This window comes from Mauremys mutica, chromosome 1 (assembly GCF_020497125.1).
Source record: "Mauremys mutica isolate MM-2020 ecotype Southern chromosome 1, ASM2049712v1, whole genome shotgun sequence".
Lineage (NCBI taxonomy): Eukaryota > Metazoa > Chordata > Testudines > Geoemydidae > Mauremys > Mauremys mutica.
This window is the reverse complement of record NC_059072.1, coordinates 224,028,786-224,050,203: the sequence shown is the minus strand read 5'-3', so window position 1 is coordinate 224,050,203 and position 21,418 is coordinate 224,028,786.

Here is a 21,418-nt window from a genome sequence, read left to right as displayed (position 1 = left end):
GGACACTTCCACCCTACTAATTAGTAACAAAGTACTTGTTGGACTAAGAAGTTTGTTAATTAAAGCAAGTAAAATGGTAAATCATTTATTTATTTATTTTTATCTAGTGCATATTTCCCTTATGAAATCTCTCTAATTAGGGGACATAACATGTGTAAAGAACAGTAATTGGGACTGAGGTGTGTGGGGAAGGAGGTGAAACTTATTAGTGTGTTGTAGGTTGTATTGGGATGGTCTTAAATGGAAGTTTCGTTATATTAGATAAGAGATCACAAAATTCCCCATTTAATATCGGATGAGGGAGCCTCACGTGGTACCAAAGGATATCATAGGGGCTGTTACCATAGACCAGGTCACTGTACTCACTTTCCTGTAGTTATGAAACTCCTCTCTATTCGAACTGATAATATGTAATTTTCCTGTCTCAAAGTACACAGTAATAGCGCATGAGTCACACAGCTCTCTTGTTATTCCCAAACCCAGGTGGATTGCATGGTTTTCTACATGGAGACCATTTTTTGCATCCCCTCCATCAATATAGTAGCATGACATTGATGGCAAAGCATTTTCAGGGCTTCCTACACCAATAGTTGTCACAAGAAAATCCCCAAACTAGGATTTCACAACATGAAAGCAGATTTCCTATGAGGCTTATTTATTATGTGCCCATCCTCCACCCTGTTCTCCACATGCAGTCCCTGGCCACATTCAGGTCTTTCCAGGGAACCTAGCATAGGATCAGGAAGGTGACACCCCATTGTTGTGCACTCAGGATCATAAGGAAAGTGCGTCAACCACCTCATGCAGAAACCCAACACAAGGCCTGCGCACTAGAGAATAGCCATTCTGTTTTATGGCAACATTCAAGGTTTCAAAATTTGTTTTCATTTCACACTGGGATGAAAACAAAACCTTCCAGATGTTTTTGTGAAAAAGGAATTGGGTAGAAGTGTCCATTTTCGGATCAGAACCTGAGCCCTCTGATTTGGGAAAGCTTTTTGTGTCTAGGGAGCATGCTCTCTCCTTCTAGTCCTGGATCCCAAAGAAACTTCCATGTGAAAACATCATAGAAACTAATATAGCTCTGCACAATCTTTTGGCTTTGACTATATGATTCCAACTGTCTCTACTGTGCCAGACTCAAGCCCTCAAAGTAGGGTCTTTTGCAAAGGGGTGGATTTGTAGGATGAAGTGTGTGTGTATAAATTAAACTGATACCAAACAACAGAAAACTGTTAGGAGACACCTCTGTAATGACCAATAGACAATATACTCTGCTATTTTCTCTAGAATTCTAAATACTCTCCTGTTCATACATGTGTGCAGGAAGGGAACAGTCATTAAGGACAGAGTGGGGGGAGAGAAACGTTCGCATCAAAGCCTGATGTTACAGCTACTTTGAATGCTCTATTTCTAGGAATTTGCCAGAAGTGCTAATTAGCCTGTGAATGCATGTCAACGTACAGGTCTGTTACTTGGAACATATAATTATGTGTATTACCAGTATGTCTAATTGACAACTAATAATTTGTAATATGTATAGGTAGATCACTGGGTTAAAATGCATTAGCTGTCACATTAGTAACAAAAAATACATCAGAGAATGCAGCCAACTCCACTGTTTTAGTGGTGTTGCAAACATTAAAACAAAAATTTCTTACATATTTCACAGAGTAGCCCACCTAACAATAATTTGTGGAATAAAGCTTCTAAGAATTAGTGTGGTGATCAAGTATAAGAATAACAGGACCATTAACAATTGGATATTGAAATGTTATGATGCATAACTAACCTATTTCCCCAGCTTGTGTAGGATTATTTCCTACAGTACATTCTCCACTGTTATGCCCAGCTGTAATGGCTGAAATGATGGGTATTATCCCATTGGTATTATGCAGTCTAATAGACCTCACTATTGAGATTTTCCTCTGACATTCCACCTGTTTCCTTTCCATAATTTCCTCCATTACATATTAAACAACTCAGTCTTAAGAAAATGAAAGATGTGTATTTTGAGAGAGAACAATCTGATGTCTAAACTTAGGGCCTCTCAGAACATGGGTGTCTCTCTAGCAGTGGGCTTGTTTCAGAATGTTGTGTGTAACTTGGAGGTGTTAGGAGGTATATTGCAGATTACATCATTTAATATAACAGCCTCCTGATGCGGCAAAATAAGAAAAGTGCAGGAAGTCCTCACTTTATTTTTTTAAACACATAATGAAACAAAACATATATAAATACATACACAGGATGGAAATACCATATAAATAACAAAATGCAGTGTTACAGACATTATTTATAGACATCCTCATTTTTAAGATTTTTTTTAATTGGTGCCAGTTGTTCATCCCAATTGTCCTGAAGTAACAGAGATCTCTGACTGGGACATCAATATGTTCCAGCACATCATCAATCACAGCAAAATACTGTAGAATGGTCACTTCAGCTGCATGTTGAAAAAAAATCCTACAATAATGAATTATGCATGCAGGCAACCCATGTAAAAAAGTTATATGTATAAAGAGCTGATAAGTAAAAGTATAGTTTAATGCAAATACAGAAATTAGAGCTGACAAAAATATGGTAGATCATTTAGTCCACTAACTAGTATAGGGTAGTTGAGTAATGCATCCGTCCATCAGCAATCTACATTTAAAAGGCGATGAGCCTGATATTTTAAAAACAGTATTTCTAATACAACTACAGAAGCTTAAAATGTAATCTCTGTCCTTACCTTTCCATATTGTAGGATACTTCACTTGGTGATTGGCTTTCAGTATATAAGGCTCATGGTTTCTTGGCTCCTGGCGGATAATTATTAATAATAATAACAAACCATTTGTTTTTAAAAATATTGCAGCTAATAGTTACAAGACCTTTACAAATGGAAGGAAAATATATGGGTCAAATTCTGAGCCTTCCAGCCTTTGTTCTGGAGAGCTGATTCTCCATTACCCTGCACCTTATGTAGCTGTTTATTCCATTGAGAAATAAGTGCAATATAAGTGTAAGATGATTTGGTAGCTTTTACTCCCAACAGGCACTCACTTTGCACTAATGAAAGTGACTACACAAATTGCAGTGGGATGAAGAATCAGTCCCTGGATCTTTTAAATGCCTATTGTTTACAGTATATTTTATTTCTGTCTCTTGTGCTGGCAAGGAAAGAGAAATAGAAGGGAGGTGGAATGCAGATGCACACTTCTAATTTCAGCCAAATGAAGCTAGTGCTTAACCTACATGGCTATGGAAGACAGCAATTAAATTGTTGCTAGTTATGCTACTTGCACAATTGTAACCACAAGATGTTACAGTATGTAAGCTGGTGGAGTTCCCATGCTGATTGTAGTTCAGACTGAACTTCTTTTCTAGGGAATGGCTTTATTGTTAAGTCAAATAACAATAAACATCAGCTCAAGCTTTCTTCCTACCGCTGTCTGTTTCTTGGGTTGCCCTGGAGAGAGTTCTCTGGCCTAGCTCCTTTTGCCTGTAGAAACACACTCATCTCCCTTATATCCAGGATGCAGTTAATGATTAGCTTCTGTTACAACGAGTCAGCGGGAATTAGTCAGCATCTCTCTTTAGGGTTCAAACACCTGCTAACAAGGTGAGGTAACAGAAGATCCATGCTACCTGGTTAATAATTTCCCTTTCCCCCTTTCATTATAAATAAATAAGTAACACTGCAATAGATTCTACTGTTAAGGTTGATATGGCAGCTTTATTCTTAAGGCCTTATGTACTGCCCTTAATCAGGACAGAAAATTGTCCCTGTGATGTCCCAGGTCTTTGAACCCAGGCCTGGGCAGCCTCAGACCTCCCTGCAATAGCTACTGAAATGGGGTGGGCTGAGAAGCTACTCGGGCTATAGCCCCAGCCAAGGCATCACCCACAAGAGCTCTGATTGGAGGATCACTCGGCTCTGCTCATTGGTCCAATTACACTATTTAAGCCTGGCGGAGGGCCAGGAAGTTTGTTTGAACAACAAGATGGTTTCCTGTTGTGGCTGTATTGGACCCTGGCTGTACCTGTCTCCTGCCTTACCCCCATCTTTGCTCCTGTTCCCACTGTGCTTGATCCTTGCCTCTCCCCTTGTCCTTACGCCTCACCTCCAGTCCACAGTGGCCGGTCCTGGGGCCAACCCTGGCCTCTGACCTCTGAGCCTGACTCTGGCTTGACCCTTGGCTCTTTCATTTGGAATCTGAACTTGGCTCTGCCCCTCAGCTTTGATTCCTGGTTCTGACTCTGGCTTGACCACTGGCTCTGGTAATTGACTCTGGTGCTGACCCTTGGCTTCGTTCCCCAATCTGTATGCCTGCTCTGCCCACTAGACATGACTGCCTATATTCTGGTCCATAACAATTACTGAGAGTTCAGAGATCAAGAGCAAAATACATATCTAGTCTTCCCACTACAACAGTTTTGTAACTTTTCTCAACACATGATCTTCCAGGCTGGAAGATCTCATGCTTGGTCTGGGATGTATGTGCAAAAGATTCATACAAGTCTGCTCAGATATTTTTTAATTATTGAACTGCACAATACCAGATACTTTTAATTTTAACTGAACATTTTTATTGAGATATCAATACAAGTCTGTTAAATTATAGCTACATCATATTACTACAGAAATTATCAGCATTATGTACAGTTTCTCTTCTCACTGTATCATGATTATGTATGATGTCCATACAATCCCTAGCAGAGACCTCATCTAACCACTACCATTAGTAGAATGTAATACAAGTTCATTAGTAAGGGTGACCTTCTCTTGGCAGTGACATTTGTGGTTGAATCTCTTCTCTGCCTGCAGATCTTTATGCATGAATAAGGGGCAGATCACATTTCAAATCATCTTCTGTCTGTCCCTTGGAACTGGGTGTTGTGGATCTGGTGGTGGTAGAGTTTACTAGCTCCATACTCCTTCAGCACAGCCTCATTGTTCAAATAATAGCAACTGTTGTATCTGGTGCTAGATTTATGCATATGTTTATTGTTCAAAGTGTCCTAGGTTCACTTGCAATCATCAGTCTTGATCTTTAGTGCTTCCTCACTTGAGTATGCTCAGAACATCAGCCCAGATAAGACTAACATTATCTGAACTACATTTATATTAGTCACAGTTTTTAATCTGAAAAAATTGTTTCACCATGATTATCTGTTTTTCACAAAACTATGGTGAAATAATTTTTTCAGATTAAAAATTGTGACTACATATTACATAGTTCAAAAATTGTGTAACTCATCTGCAGGACACTTAGTCAAGTCTTGCTTCTCATCATCAATGGCTTGTCCACACTGGGTGGGGCAGGGGGAGGTGATTTCTTGTCCCATGTGTTCCCTAATACATGGTAACATCATATCGGATACAAGGCAAGTTGTATATTTCACATGCACTGGGGGGCAACCTAAGGCCTGCCTCATTCTGCTAATATGTTAAAATTTCAGTTGCTTTGGCTCTGCTAACATGTGGTAACATCTTAATGGAATACATCATAAAAATGACCTTTTTTCCTAGTGGAGACATGGCCACAGAGGTTAGTTTCCAAAGGAGACAGTAGGTTCTGCAGGTTGATATATATTGCATACATGTCTGTGAAGTGAAGAGAATGTGATATGCCTGATGGGTGTTTTGTGAGATGCTGGGCAGGCTGCCTGTGCCATAAGTTAGTAGCCTACTCAGTCTCCTGGACAGGTCCTGAGTCTATGAATATCCATTCCATGAAGTGCCAACAGCGCCATGCAGGGAGCAGCTAACCCCCTTCTGTGTTGAGCAAAGAAGATATATGTGTAGAAGACCACCTCTGCCCATGGCTCTCCATGGCATGATCTGGCCCTGAATCTCATGATGTACAAAATAATATCCTCCTACAGCATATGGAAAAACAGTGTGACTATTGTCATTAGTGTCTGTTTAATTCCACGGCCAAATCTTGGCACAGAATCACAGACCAGCTGTATCACATTCCTACTGCGCAGCTTTACAGTGCATTTCTCCAACATGTTGCTGGATTGTTCTATGGAATAATGCTTTTCTTCTGTTAGATAATGGTGACCATACCCCTCACTCCAAGAGGATCCTTAAATTCCTCTAGCAAAAATCCCCCTTAATTATAAAGTTGCCAAAACTTTTATTGTGGGTATTTGGCAATCAATATTCTGAAACTTAACAAAGTCAATATTCGTTAATTAACAAGGGTAGCTGTGCTTGCTATCTACAAAACAATAATTTGGAGAAGCTCTTAGCTTTATCCTGGCTACAGGAAATCATCTGACTTGAGTTGACATCTGCCAGATTATACATCTTCAGTACTTCATGGAGACAGAAGTTTCCTTGTTTTGAGAACAATGAAATAGAAGCCTTTTATTTTTTTCTTTCTTGAATAATTCCAATAGAAAACTGACAAATTTTCAGAGTGCTCAGCACCCATAGTGAGCTGGAGTTGTGGGTGCTCACTACTTCTGAAAATCAAGCCAAATGTGCTTCAAGTCAGGCACTCAAACAGAAGTACTCAAAATCAGAGGCCACTGCTAAGAATATTTGCCTTGATCCCTTTGTCTGTTAAGGTTGTAGCATTTATTACTACAGAATTACTCCTGACATATAACAGGTACCTGTAGCATCATGTGTGCTTCAGCATAGTAAAGGTTGTGTTGGCCTTTCCATTAGCAGTCCCTTATTTTAGTGATTAACTCTATATCAGAGGGACTTGGCATACTGTGCTGACTTTCAGTGTGGACAGAATTGGTTTGTCAAATTTGCTCTTGGCTTTCATTTTTAATTAACAATGATAAATTGGATATACGTCATGTCTTCAATTTAAGATTCTTCAGTCACAAAGACTAGCAGCCTTCTGGCTAAGCAAGACCATAGAACTATCCAGAAGGTCACAGACTATGGGCTGGTAAAAGGCAAACATATTCCTCAGAAAGGAAGCAGAAAGAAAAAACTAACTGTTCTGCACAAGAATTTCATAGCATGTGGAGAGCTCTCGCAAAGAAGAGTTACTGTGAATGAGGGGACAGATGGGGTTATCAGTCCATCCCTAAAATGCCATCCAGAGAAAATAATAACCATAACTAGGAGTGTGTGTGAATGAGGGTGGAGGATTTATTGGAGGATTCAAGCTCATAAAGACCAATGCTTTTTTTGTTGACAAAAAGCTTCAGGCTGTGGTCCCTCCATTATTCTTCCCTAGCTGGTTGAGATTTTTGAGCTGCTAAAGGAAGACCTGTACATGTCAGCCATTTTCCCTTTACTTCCATTGATGTTATACAGAAGTAAGGATAAATGGCTGATAATTATGATTCTCCCTGGAGGACCTCAGGTACAGACCGATCATCTGAGTAAGAGTTTGCATCCAAATGTCTGTCAGTATTATCATGTATTTCTGACAACAAACCATTTACAGGGGCAGGACCAAGGAGTTTACCACAGCCAAGGAGATACCTGGGTAACCTAGGACAAAGTAACATTGTAGAAAATGGAGTTTTGTATTCTTATTCACCTTGCTAACTTATTCTGTGCTCTATTAACACTGTAATATACTATAAAACATGCCTATAAAGGTTCCTGCCAACAAGATGTAATAAAAGCTACATACGTTAACTGCTATCATTTTATTTCAATATGCCTGTTTAATAACTGCTGTGTTGAATTCTTATTGAACAGAGCAATGTATTGCAAAAAATTCTATTAATGTTTTCGCTGTAATGAAACCCAACCAGTTTTTAATTAAAAAAATGAAAAACCTAAAACCTCAAAGTGAGCAACAAAATAAACTTTCTGTGCTGAAGTAAGGAAGCAGAGAGGCACCTGAACCACCTACATGAAATTCTGATGAGGATCCATCTCTATAAGGAATGTACATCCCTTCTTAAGAACTCACCCTCCATACTGGGCATTTCTTAATCAAGCGCCCTTAACCTCAGCATCAAGAGCCTGCGACGTTATACCCCATATTCTTCATAGAAATATTGTTATAGTATGAATATGCCATAATTAAGATATACTCATGCAAGATGGGTCATGTAAGATATCATTGGAAAGGTTATAATTTACTGAATGTGATTATCCCATTTGTATGCATGTATCATTTCTGTATCCAAAGTTAGGAATATTGACTATGTATGTGTATTTCAAATGTGCTACAAATTTGAAATGTGCTACATTTCAAATGTGCTACAAATGTGCTACTTTTGTGACCCCCACAACTAGTTCTTCTGGTACAACAATGAAAAAGTCAGACGGGGCTGATGGGCCATCAGCAGAGACAATGGACTGTGAAGTGCTTAGTCTTCCTGTTGACGCTCCAGGCAGCCTGCGAGTCATGGCTGCTATGACCCTGCAGAGACATGGGACTGAGTCACCTGGTACTGGGCCCCCCTCCCCACTTGGTATGCCAGTGTTTTTCCACTGCAAAACAAAGGGTTCCCACCTTACACAAAAGCTATATGAGGCAGGGGAGTGACATCATCATGGTTCTCTTCTGCCTCCCTGCCCAAAGAGACACTGAAAAACACCTGGAAGCAAGAACTGAACTGGAGGGATGTGGGGGGGGGGAAGGAGGAGAGTTGAGCCCAGGCTGGAAGTGTGTTTAGCCGGTGAGTAATACATGAAGTTTCAAGCTGCAGGCCAGTGCAGCTGGCTTTCAAGAATCTTTGCAATCTGTCTGAAACAACATTCAGGGTGAGAAAATACTATTTGTAGCCAATTTCTTTAGTGCATTAAGTTTAGTCTGTGTGTTTTGTCTTATTTGCTCAGTAATTTGCTTTGTTCTGTTTGCTATGTCTTATATTCACTTAAAATCTGCCTTTTATAGTTAATACATTTGTTTTGTTTATTATTAAATACGTTTCTGCAATTTCTAATGGGGGGCAAGAAGTCGTGCATATCTCTCTTCACATTGAGGGAGAGGACAAATTTTTATGAGTTTGTGCTGTACAGATTTTCTATACAGCACAAGACATTAAACCTTTGGGTCTGTACTCCAAAGGAGGTGGGCACCTGAGTGCTGGGGCAAGTCTCTTATAGCTTGTGTGCCCGACAGAGGGCAAAGAGGGAGTAATCCCTGTGCTCCCTAGAGTACAAGGGTTGCAATTCTGTCCGTCTTTTATGCTGGCAATGCAAGGTGAGTCTAAGGCTCTTTACACCTTTCCCCTATCCTGGGCACCTGCATAAAGACTAGGCACCCTCTGGCCCTTGATAAATTTAAGTGAAATTTAAAAAAATCAGAACCTGGTTGTGGAAAGCTCTGTTAAAAGCCTGGCATCATCATAAGAAAAATCCCACCAGCCAATTTAAAAATAGTAGCTACTGGGCAGTAGTGGTTGTCAATAATACATCACACACGGGCTGCTTTTAACTTCCATTTTCCATTATTAACAAAGCTAAATTGGAGGCCAAAATGCCTTCAGTTTAGATTTAGTTTAAAAAAACCATATGTGACCTGCGTTCAGACAAAGCCATAGCTGGGACAAACAAACACAATTACATTCATATACAACTAGGATTAAATAAAATTAAAAAAAAGCCATAGGAAGGGGATGCCTTTTATATGTTTGTGAATGTGAAAGAGTGTGCAGGGGTTGATTTGTGCTACTCCGTTGTTACAGTTAGTCCTTAATAATACACACCTGATACCTAATATAAATCATGCCCCTCAGTCTGGCCTTATTCATAAGAATATAATATTCTGCAGATAATGTCAAAATCTCATATTTCAGTATCATCAATTCTATTCTATTTTCAAAAACTGCTGCTCAAACTGAGGATTTTCTAAGTTTTCTCTTCTGGAGTTTTTCTCCTTGGTAAGAATAAAATAAGACTAGTCAAGCCAGTATTTTCCATGCAGATTATAAAAGGATTTTGAAAATGGAGGTCATAGCCAATAGGAAATTGATTAAAAAAGCCATACTAATAAATTACAATATTGCAGTCTCCTCTGCATATTTCTGCAGGCACCGCTCTCTTCTGCTCATTTCTCACTGAACTTTGTTACAGACCGTCTTATATTTATGAGCCTGATCAACTCCCCTCCACAGCAATAAGAAAACATTCAATATTCTCCCTTAAATCAGAACAGGTCATTGTTTTCACACTGACTGTAAAAATAGGTCACACAGAATAAAAAAATTGTCCATATATATTACGAGTTGCATCCTGAAGATGAATAAATGATGATTTTATTGCAATAAATCAACAGCTCTTTAAGACAGCTGTTGAGAGTGCATTTGTTTTATTTATTTAGTGTTGTATTTAGGGCTTATGAAAGGAAAAAAAAGGTTTAGTGCCAACATACAATATAATTAAAGATAATTTACTGTTGGGCTGTGGAGTCCCGAAGTCCCAATTAGAAACAATATTTTATGCAGTATTGATAAAACTATTAGATGGGCGGTGGGAGGCAGGAGGGAGGGAACTTTCCAGGCTTGTTTTCAGAAGCCTCAGCCTTGACATGTTCATTACTTTGTTTTATATTGCATTAACTCACAGTTATTCCTGGTCTATGCTCAGAGGTGTCTGAGTCTCCTGCCTGGCCACTTGACTTATTAGTCAGGAATTGGCAGTGTGGACAATTAGGAGGCTGAAGTTCAGCACCAATGTAATAAGTTATTTATAGGATTATTTGGGTCATGTGGATGATGTATTTATGGCCTAAGCTTTGATAAGCATGTCAGATAGCTCAGGGAATGGCCTTTTATTTATAAGTCATCAGTTCAAACCTAGTCCTGGCAGATAGTGAAGGAAAGCAGTCATTGTCATATATGCACCATGGCAACATCTAGATAACAGAATATTCACACAGTGAACAGGAAGTAATCAAATCTATGTGAGGAAGCCTCACAAAGCTGGATTCTGCTCTCACACTAGTTTTACACTGATATAACTCTATTGTCTTTGGTAGACTTATTCCTGATTTACAGTGGAGTAGATGACAGCAGAATCTGGCCAGGAAATGTGTGAGGTTTTGTGTCTTTGTTAAATAGATGGTTACTACAGGCTGGGATTGTGAGAAGTGCCTACATGAGTTAGAGACCCAAATCCATTGAAATTTAATGGGAGTTAGGCCCTTAACTCCCTTAAATGTCTTAGAAAATCCCAGCTACAATTATCACCTTTAGGGACTTGTCTGAAAATATTTAGAGATCTCAACCCATTCTGGATAACTACATGATAAAATTGCATATTATTTTACTACCTCAGAATAAAAATCAAGGACTGAATGGGCATGGGGACTAAACTGTCTTCATGCCCCCTACAGATGGTGGTGCTGGATTTTCTGCTCTTCTGCATTCACTACACCCATCTTTACACACTTCATGTCCTGTAAGTGTACTGGCATTTTAACTGGTAACACTTGATGAATGTGCCTCTTCATTACCTTCCTGGCATAGACAGCTGCTGTGGCACAGGAGCCAGCAAACAGAGCTGTAAACAGGGGAGTTTGAGTGGGAGTTCACAAGGGGAGTTTGGGGGAAGACTAAGAGGGGCAGGCAGAGGAACACACAGGCTACTGAAGGGAGTGTGCAGTGTTCTAGCAGTGTCTTCGTGCTTTTTGGGGGTTTGTTTTGCTGTGGGTATTTTGGGTTGGCGTGTGTTTCCCAGATTTACAGGATTAAGGTGCCACAAGTACTCCGGTTCTTTTTGAGGATTTAGGTGGGAACATAGGCGGCGAGTTCTATGGGCCTGTGGAGCCCAGGCCCCACCAATAATCCTAAAGGTGGGCCCAGCTCCACCAATGTTTGGGCCCCAGGCCCTGTGCTTTGGGGGTCCCTGCGTTGCAATGCCGGGCGCTCTCACCGCAGCGGCAGCTCCCGGCAGAGGCTCCAGCAGCGACTGGGCTCACAGCCCATTGGCCGGAAACCCCAGCCAATGGGAGCTGCCGGGGGCAGTGCCGGAGCTGCCTGGCCGCGCCTCCACAGCAGGGAGGGGGCGCGAGCCACCGGCAGCGGCTGAGCCCTGAGCAGAGCAGCAGCAGCAGCGTCTGTCCCTATCAGACAGACTCAGCCGGTGAGCTGTAGGGGCAGCCAGACACATGGACACAGCCAGGGAGGGGGGTTTGGTGGGGACAAACAGACACAGCCAGGGGGTTGTGGGACAGACAGACACAGCGGGGGGGGGGGGGCAGCCGGCCAGACACAGCCGGGGGGTTGTGGGACAGACAGACACAAGGACACAGCCAGGGGGTTGTGGGACAGACACACACAGTGGCGGGGGGGACAGACAGACACAGCCGGGGGTGGTGGGGGCAGCCAGACAGACACAGCCAGGGGTTGTGGGACAGACAGACATAAGGACACAGCCAGGGGGGTTGTGGCACAGACACACACAGCTGGGGGTGGTGGGGACAGACAGACACAAAGACACAGTCGGGGGGGCGTTGGTGGGGACAAACAGACACAGCTGGGGGGTTGTGGGACAGACAGACACAGCCGGGAGTGGTGGGGGCAGCCAGCCAGACACAGCTGGGGGTTGTGGGACAGACAGACACAAGGACACAGCCGGGGGGTTGTGGGACAGACACACACCAGGACACAGCCAGGGGGGTTGTGAGGATAGACAGATGGACACAGCTGGGGGGTTGTGGGGACAGACAGATGGAGCCGTGGGCGGGGAAAGGAGCAGCAATGGGCACCCCGGGGCTGGTATAAAATACACAGGATGGGGGGAGCTTCCTGAGGGGACTATAGCAACACCCCCCGCAGAGCAGACCCAGGTTGCAGCTGGCTCCGCCCATCACAGCCCCCGCCCCACAGAGACCCACACAACCCTCTGCCCCCTCGAGAGACTCCCAATGACCCCTGTGCCCCTGTCACTCCTCTCCAGAGAGCCCTCCCCTTTGTGCCAGCCCACTCCCCTCCCCCACTGCCTCCCCTCCTCCAAAACTCCCTACAATCTCCCCCTTTGCCTTCCGCCCCCCAGCCCAGCCCATTCCATTGGCCAGGAGGCTCCCAGTCTAGTGGCTATCAGGGCCCACGGGAGCTGCACATGAGGCAGGGTGCCTGCCTGCAGATGCAGACCTGCCTGGCTGTGCCTCCACAGCATAGGGAGGGGGAGCCCGAGCCACAGGTGAGCAAGCCCTGGTCATCATCACAGGCCCAGTAATTCTCTGGATGTTTAATTTCACTGAGGCAAAATGTGTGCAATTTTATGGGTTGAATGATTGAATGACATAATACCCACCTGCCCGCATTGTCCATTACTAAGTCCAGTAATTTTGTCAAGTATTTGTTGCACAACATGGTGGTGCCTACCCCTACCTTGTGCTTCAGGGGGTGATGGGGTCCAGGGCAGCCTGTTATAGCCTGTTATAGAACTACCTGATTAGTAATTGGATATGTTGGCTGGCATCTTTTTTTACGTGTTCGCTCCCCCTGATGTTAGAACCTGGCTACACCACTGGGGAGGGGAGATTCCTAGACCTGTGCAGCTGGGGCTTAGGTGAATTTTGTGGTACTGTGCCCCTCCCCAGCTACCACCCTGCAGTCCCCACTCCTGCACCATGCTGGGCAAGGGGCAGCCCCATCCCCAGTGAGGCTATGGTGAGGGGTGGCAGCAGGGGAGGCCACACGTGATGGCAACCTCCCCCCTCGGTACCCACCATAGGGGAGGTGAGTGGGCTTTCTGGACCTGAGAGGGACCTAGGAGCATGTGCAGTGAACTGCGGGGGAGAGGAGGGGTCCCTCCCCTGGAGCTTGCTGCTGCCAGGGAGGGTGGAGGAGAGTCCTCTTTGGCCCTAGCCCTGGGGCAGCCTGTCTGCACCCCAAGTTCCTTATCCCCAGCCCTGCCCCAGAGTCCTCACCTGACAGGAAAAACATGCAACTTAAATTTGGTGGTCAGTTTAGAGTATCATAGAATATCAGGGTTGGAAGGAGCCTCAGGAGGTCATCTAGTCCAACCTCATGCTCAAAGCAGGACCAATTCCCAACTAAATCATCCCAGCCAGGGCTTTGTCAAGCCGGGCCTTAAAAACCTCTAAGGAAGGAGATTCCACCACCTCCCTAGGTAACACATTCCAGTGTTTCACCACCCTCCTAGTGAAAAAGTTTTTCTTACTATCCAACCTCCCCCACTGCAACTTGAGACCATTACTCCTTGTTCTGTCCTCTGCTACCACTGAGAACAGTCTAGATCCATCCTCTTTGTAACCCCCTATCAGGTAGTTGAAAGCAGCTATCAAATCCTCCCTCATTCTTCTCTTCTGCAGACTAAACCATCCCAGTTCCCTCAGCCTCTCCTCAGAAGTCATGTGCTCCAGCCCCCTAATCATTTTTGTTGCCCTCCACTGGATTTTCCAATTTTTCCACATCCTTCTTGCAATGTGGGGCCCAAAACTGCACGTAGTACTCTAGATGAGGCCTCACCAATGTTGAATAGAGGAGAATGATCATGTCCCTCGATCTGCTGGCAGTGTCCCTACTTATACAGCCCAAAATGCTGTTAGCCTTCTTGACAAAGGCCAGAGGAGGGAGTGTTAGTGCCTGTGCGGACTTCTGGGAAGTGCATGGGGTGGAAGGGGATGCTGGGATGCTCTGGAACCACTCCTTCAAAGCCAGTCAGGACTCTGGGGGAGCCTCCTCTCTGAGCAGACTGTCTCCAGGGCAAGAAGCTTACACCTTCCTGGGTCTGACCTCAGAGCATTCAGCATGCCCTTCCACACCATGCACTTTCCACAGTGAGTCCGCCCAGGTGGGGTCCTGGGGCAGCCAGAGGTCCCTGCACCCCAACTCCACAGTCAGATGTGACTCTCAGCCAGACTGTAAAACAGAAGGTTTATTAGATGATGGGAACACAGTTTAAACAGAGCTTATTGGTACAGAAAACAGAACCCCTCTGTCAGGTCCATCTTGCGGGGTGGGGAGCCCAGAACCAAGTTCTGAGTCTCTCCCCATTTCCCCAGCCAGCTCCAAACTGACACTCCCTCCTCTGGCCTCTGTGTCTCTTCCGGACAAGGAGGCCACCTGATCTCTCTGTCTCCAACACCATCAGTTGGCCTCTTGCAGGGGAAACTGAGGCACCCACACAGTATCCAGAGAAAATATTAAGAACATTCCCACTTCATCACAACAGGTGCAACAAAATATAATACTGTATATTGAAGTAGGCAAGTGCTGCTTCTGACTTTCCACTTTTAATTGACCCTTGTAATCTTGTGGCGCTGACGCGTTGTAGCTTCATTTTATATCGGCTTACGGGGCGGGAGCAGGGGGGGCACCACCATTTTGGGCCCCACCAAAAATTATACAAACCTGCCGCCTATGGGTGGGAAGCCTATGATAAATACAGAGGCAGCAGTTGTAGTGATCCAAGCAGTGGAAGACACAATGAAGATGACTGGATGTGGAAGCTGTGGCATATACATGATCCTGGAGCGGGTACCTGAAAAGAGTTTTGTCTGCATGAAGTGCCGCCTGATAGAGCTGATGGACGAAAAGATCCGAGGATTGGAGATGCAGGTGGAAACTCTGGTCGAGTTTAGAAGGGGAATCTAGTGGATGATGGAGCAAAAACATGATGAGGCCAAAGGGAAAAGCTCAGACTTGCAGATGGAAGCAGGACCAAAGAACTCTGAGGGCAGACTGCTGGGTGAGGAAAGTGGACGGTGGAAGCATGTGACTAAGTGAACCAGGCAGAGGAAAAGACGGGCTAGTGAAGGAGAAATAGAGTTCAGGAACAGGTTTGTGGAGTTGGAAAATGAAGAAGGGGCACAGCAGGTGGTCGCTGAAGGTGAGAGGGAAGGAAGAAGAGAAGAGCAGTGTACAGTCCGGTGTGGGGGCTCGGCCCTCTCAGGTGCGGCCGGGAGCCAGGCCGCCTCACTACAAGGCCTAAATAAGTAGATCAGTCTCCGCAGGTCCAGGGACTCAGACCCTCAGGCAGGGGCTAAGCACACAGAGTCAGTAAATTAAGCCCAGGCCCTCAGTCAGGGCGGGGCAGCAAACCAGCAGTTCTAGGCTCAGACCCTCAGGCAGGGGCTGAGCACACAGAGTCAGTAAATTAAGCCCAGGCCCTCAGTCAGGGCGGGGCAGCAAACCAGCAGTTCTAGGCTCAGACCCTCGTATCAGGAGCTGAGCAGCAACAATAGTTCAGGGCTCAGGTCCTTGTAGCAGGAGCTGAGCAGCACCAATAGTTCAGAGGCTCAGATCCTTGTGGCAGGAGCTGAGCAGCAACAATAGTTCAGGGCTCAGGTCCTTGTAGCAAGAGCTGAGCAGCACCAATAGTTCAGAGGCTCAGATCCTTGTGGCAGGAGCTGAGCAGCAACCAAGTCAATAAGCCCAAGCCCTAGATCAGGGCGGGGCAGCAAATAGCTCAAGGGGCTCAGATCCTTGCAGCAGGAGCTGAGCAAGCCACAGGCAAGTGCAGGCTTCTATGCCTGAGCGCTGGTTTGAGGGGGAGACTGCCACCCGTGAGTGGGGTGGCAGGGGGGGACACAGGCCCACCCACTCCACTGTGTCCCAGCCCGGGGCCCTAACAGCGGCAGTTAGTCTGCTGCTGTGTCGGTGGGGTCCTGACCGCAACACACCGACATTGGCTCGTAATCTGCCGTAGCCAGACTGGGATCAGCTACCCCCGGGCTACTTCCCATCTCCCCCTCCATGGGTACCTGCTCATCGCTGGTGTCCGCAGCGGGGTCCCACACCATGGGCTCCTCGGTGTGTTGAGGGCTGGTTCGGTCGAGCTGCTCCTCTGGACTTGGGTCGGGGAGACGCTCGGGCAGCTCCTCGGGGTACCGGGCTCGGGGAAGGCTCAGCCAGTTCACCTCAGGGTACCGGGCTTGGGGCAGGCTCGGCCAGTCCACCTCAGGGTACTGGGCTCGGGGCAGGCTCGGTCCAGCAGGAGCTCGGTCTGTGGCGTCTGTCCTCTCCGGCCGCTGGGCTGCAACTGAGTGCTGGGGCCGGGCCTTTATACTTCCTGTCCCGCCCCTTGACTTCCGGGGGGCGGGGACAGGTGGCAGTGGCTCCGCCCACTGAGGTGGCTGTTCTGGCTCCTCCCTCTCAGGTGCGGCCGGGAGCCAGGCCGCCTCACTACAAGCAGCTAGTCCTATAAGGAGAGGGGAAGAGTCAATGGAGATGACACCAAACATGAGCCCCAGGAGGATACAGAAAGGGTTGCAGAGGATTGCAAGGGTGAATAGGAATCGAGAGGACTTGCAACCAAAGGGAACAGGGGATAGACCAGAGAATCACACCGTCACCAGGAAAAGGCAGGTCTATGTGATTGGGGACTCCTTACTGAGAATAATAGACAGGCCTGTAACTAGAGCTGATCCAGAGAACAGAAAGGTGTGCTGTCTGCTGGGTGCTAAGATACGGGATGTGGACCTGAGGCTGAAGAGGATCCTAACGGGAGTGGGAAAGAATCCGCTGATTGTCCTTCATGTGGGAACGAATTATATGGCTAGATTCTCGCTGGAACGTATCAAGGGAGACTGTGCCAGGCTGGGGAAGACGCTTGAGGAAATTGAGGCTTAGGTGATCTTCAGTGGGATTCTGCCTGTTCCTAGAGAAGGGCAACAAAGGTGTGACAAGATTATGGCAATCAACAGATGGCTCAGGCGGTGGTGCTATAAGGAGGGCTCTGGGATGTAGGCCACTGGGAGGCATTCATGGACAGAGGACTGTTCTCTCGGGATGGATTTTACCTGAGTAGGGAGGGAAATAGACTTCTAGGATGGAGGCTGGTACAACTGATTAAGAGAGCTTTAAACTAGGAATGGTGGGAGATGGTTGGGAGATGTCCAGGTAATCTCCATGCCGGATTTTAACATTGAGAGGGAAGAAAACGAACCAAGAAAGGATACAGCTGTGGGTAGGAGAATGGACATACGGAGGAAGGGTACTATAGATACAATTTTAATAGGTGATACTGGTGGTAGACTGTCTGGGCCTAATTGGGTAAAGAATGTGAGTGAAGCCAAACAACAAGAATTAAGATGTTTGTACACCAATGCGAGGAGCCTAGGTAACAAAATGGAGGAACTAGAGTTACTGGTTCAGGAAGTGAAACCCAATATTATAGAGATAACAGAAACATGGTGGAATAGTAGTCATGATTGGAGTACAGGTATTGAAGGGTATGTGCTGTTTAGGAAAGACAGAAATAAAGGCAAAGTGGTGGAGTAGCATTGTATATCAATGATGAGGTAGACTGTAAAGAAATAAGAAGGGATGGAATGGATAAGACAGAGTCTGTCTGGGCAAAAATCACATTGGGGAAGAAGGCTACTAAAGCCTCCCCTGAGATAGTGCTTGGGGTGTGCTATAGACCACTGGGATCTGATTTGGATATGGATAGAGACCTTTTTAATATTTTTAATGAACTAAATACTAATGGGAATTGTGTGATCCTGGGAGACTAACTTTTCAGATATAGACTAGAGGACAAGTGCTAGTAATAATAATAGGGCTCAGATTTTCCTAGATGCAACAGCCTGGAATTTCTTCAAGTCAAAGTTGCAGAAACTATCAGAAGCCTGCATCCCAAGAAAGGGGAAAAAAATCATAGGCAGGAGTTGTAGACCAAGCTGGATGAGCAAGCATCTCAGAGAGGTGATTAAGAAAAAAGCAGAAAACCTACAAGGAATGGAAGATGGGAGTGATCAGCAAGGAAAGCTACCTTATTGAGGTCAGAACATGTAGGGATAAAGTGAGAAAGGCCAAAAGCCACGTAGAGTTGGACCTTGCAAAGGGACTTAAAACCAATAGTAAAAGGTTCTATAGCCATTTAAATAAGAAGAAAACAAAGAAAGAAGAAGTGGGACCGCTAAACACTGAGGATGGAGTGGAGGTTAAGGATAATCTAGGCATGGCCCAATATCTAAACAAACACTTTGCCTCAGTCTTTAATGAGGCTAATGAGGAACTTAGGGATAATGGTAGGATGACAAATAGGAATGAGGATATGGAGGTAGATACTACCACATCCGAGGTAGAAGCCAAACTTGAACAGCTTAATGGGATGAAATCAGGGGGCCCAGATAATCTTCATCCAAGAATATCAAAGGAACTAGCAATGGAAATTGCAAGTCCATTAGCAAGAATTTTTAATGAATCTGTAAACTCAGGGGTTGTACCGTATGACTGGAGAATTGCTAACATAGTTCCTATCTTTAAGAAAGGGAAAAAAAAGTGACCCGGGCAACTACAGGCCTGTCAGTTTGACATCTGTAGTATGCAAGGTTTTGGAAAAAAATTTGAAGGAAAAAGTAGTAAAAGACATTGAGGTCAATGGTAATTGGGACAAAATACAACATGGTTTTACAAAAGATAGATCGTGCCAAACCAACCTGATCTCCTTCTTTGAGAAGGTAATGGATTTTTTAGACAAAGGAAATGCAGTGGATCTAATTTACCTCAGTTTCAGTAAGGCATTTGATATGGTTCCACATGGGGAATTATTAGCTAAATTGGAAAAGATGGGGATCAATATGAAAATTGAAAGGTGGATAAGGAACTGGTTAAAGGGGAGACTACAACAGGTCATACTGAAAGGTGAATTGTCAGGCTGGAGGGAGGTTACTAGTGGAGTTCCTCAGGGATCTGTTTTGGGACCAATCTTATTTAATCTTTTTATTACTGACCTTGGCACAAAAAGTGGGAATGTGCTAATAAAGTTTGTGGATGACACAAAGCTGGGAGGTATTGCCAATACAGAGAAGGACTGGGATATCATACAGGAAGATCTGGATGACCTTGTAAACTGGAGTAATAGTAATAGGATGAAATTTAATAGTGGAAAGTGCAAGGTCATGCATTTAGGGATTAACAACAAGAACTATTGTTATAAACTGGGGAGACATCAGTTGGAAGTAAACAGAGGAGGAGAAGGACCTCGGAGTATTGGTTGGTCACAGGATGACTATGAGCCGCCAATGTGATATGGCCGTGAAAAAAGCTAATGAGGTCTTGGGATGCATCAGGTGAGTATTTCCAATAGAGATAAGGTGTTAATACCGTTATACAAGGCACTGGTGAGACCTCATCTGGAATAGTGTGTGCAGTTCTGGTCTCCCATGTTTAAGAAGGATGAATTCAAGCTGAAACAGGTACAGAGAAGGGCTACTAGGATGATCCGAGGAATGGAAAACCTGTCTTATGAAAGGAGACTCAAAGAGCTTGGCTTGTTTAGCCTAGCCAAAAGAAGGCTGAAGGGAGATATGATTGCTCTCTATAAATATATCAGAGGAATAAATACCAGGGAGGGAGAGGAATTATTCAAGCTCAGTACCAATGTGGACACAAGAACAAATGGATATAAACTGGCCATCAGGAAGTTTAGACTTGAAATTAGGCAAAGGTTTCTAACCATTAGAGGAGTGAAGTTCTGGAACAGCCTTCCAAGGGGAGTAGTGGGGGCAAAAGACATATCTGGCTTCAAGACTAAGCTTGATAAATTTATGGAGGGGATGGTATAATGGGATAGCCTAATTTTGGCAATTAATTGATCTTTGACTACTAGCGGATGTTAGATGGGGTGGGATCTGAGTTACTACAGAGAATTCTTTCCTGGGTGTCTAGCTGGTGAGTCTTGGCCACATGCTCAGGGTTTAGCTGATCGCCATATTTGGGGTCAGGAAGGAATTTTCCTCCAGGGCAGATTGGCAGAAGCCCTGGGGGGCGGGGTTCGCCTTCCTCTCCGGTGTGGGGCACGGGTCACTTGCTGGAAGGTTCTCTGCACCTTGAAGTCTTTAAACGATGATTTGAGGACTTCAATGGCTCAGACACAGGTTTGATACAGGAGTGAGTGGGTGAGATTCTGTGGCCTGAACTGTGCAGGAGGTCAGCCTAGATGATCATAATGGTCCCTTCTGACCTTAAAGTCTATGATTCTATGATTCCCTGTTACCTCTACCAAATACATCACTGGTCTCAACATCTGCTTTATCACACATTTTTTCGCCTCACTTCTTCCACCACCTGTTATTTTGTACCAAGGGTGAAAAGCCTGGGACATTTACTTTGTGGGTTTTTCACTGTTTGATGTCTTTTGTCAAGTGCTCTCAGTAAGCCTGGTCTGAGTAAGTAAAATGTAGTATGTAACTGACATCTTAAAAACACTCTGGAGTTTTCTGAGTGGTAGACTGTGGGGTAGACCTATACATGAGCAATGCAATGCAGTGTGTGAGGGGTCTCCTGTCATGTTTGTGGCATGTTCATTGCAGTGTCTGCACAAGACACTGCCAGTTCACTTGATGCTGGATTATAAGTAGCTGACCTAGTTTGCGTCACACAATTTTGCCACAGAAGTGTCTGAATATCCTCAGAAACAAAATGTGGACAGTCTGTTAGCTGAAATGAAACTACTAAGTACATTTGCTTATTTTTGTTCTGTAAAGTCAATGTGAAACTTTTGCCAGGGTTTGTTGCCCACTTCCATGGGTGGTATAGTACCTTTTCTGGCATGTTTGCATGGCTGTTA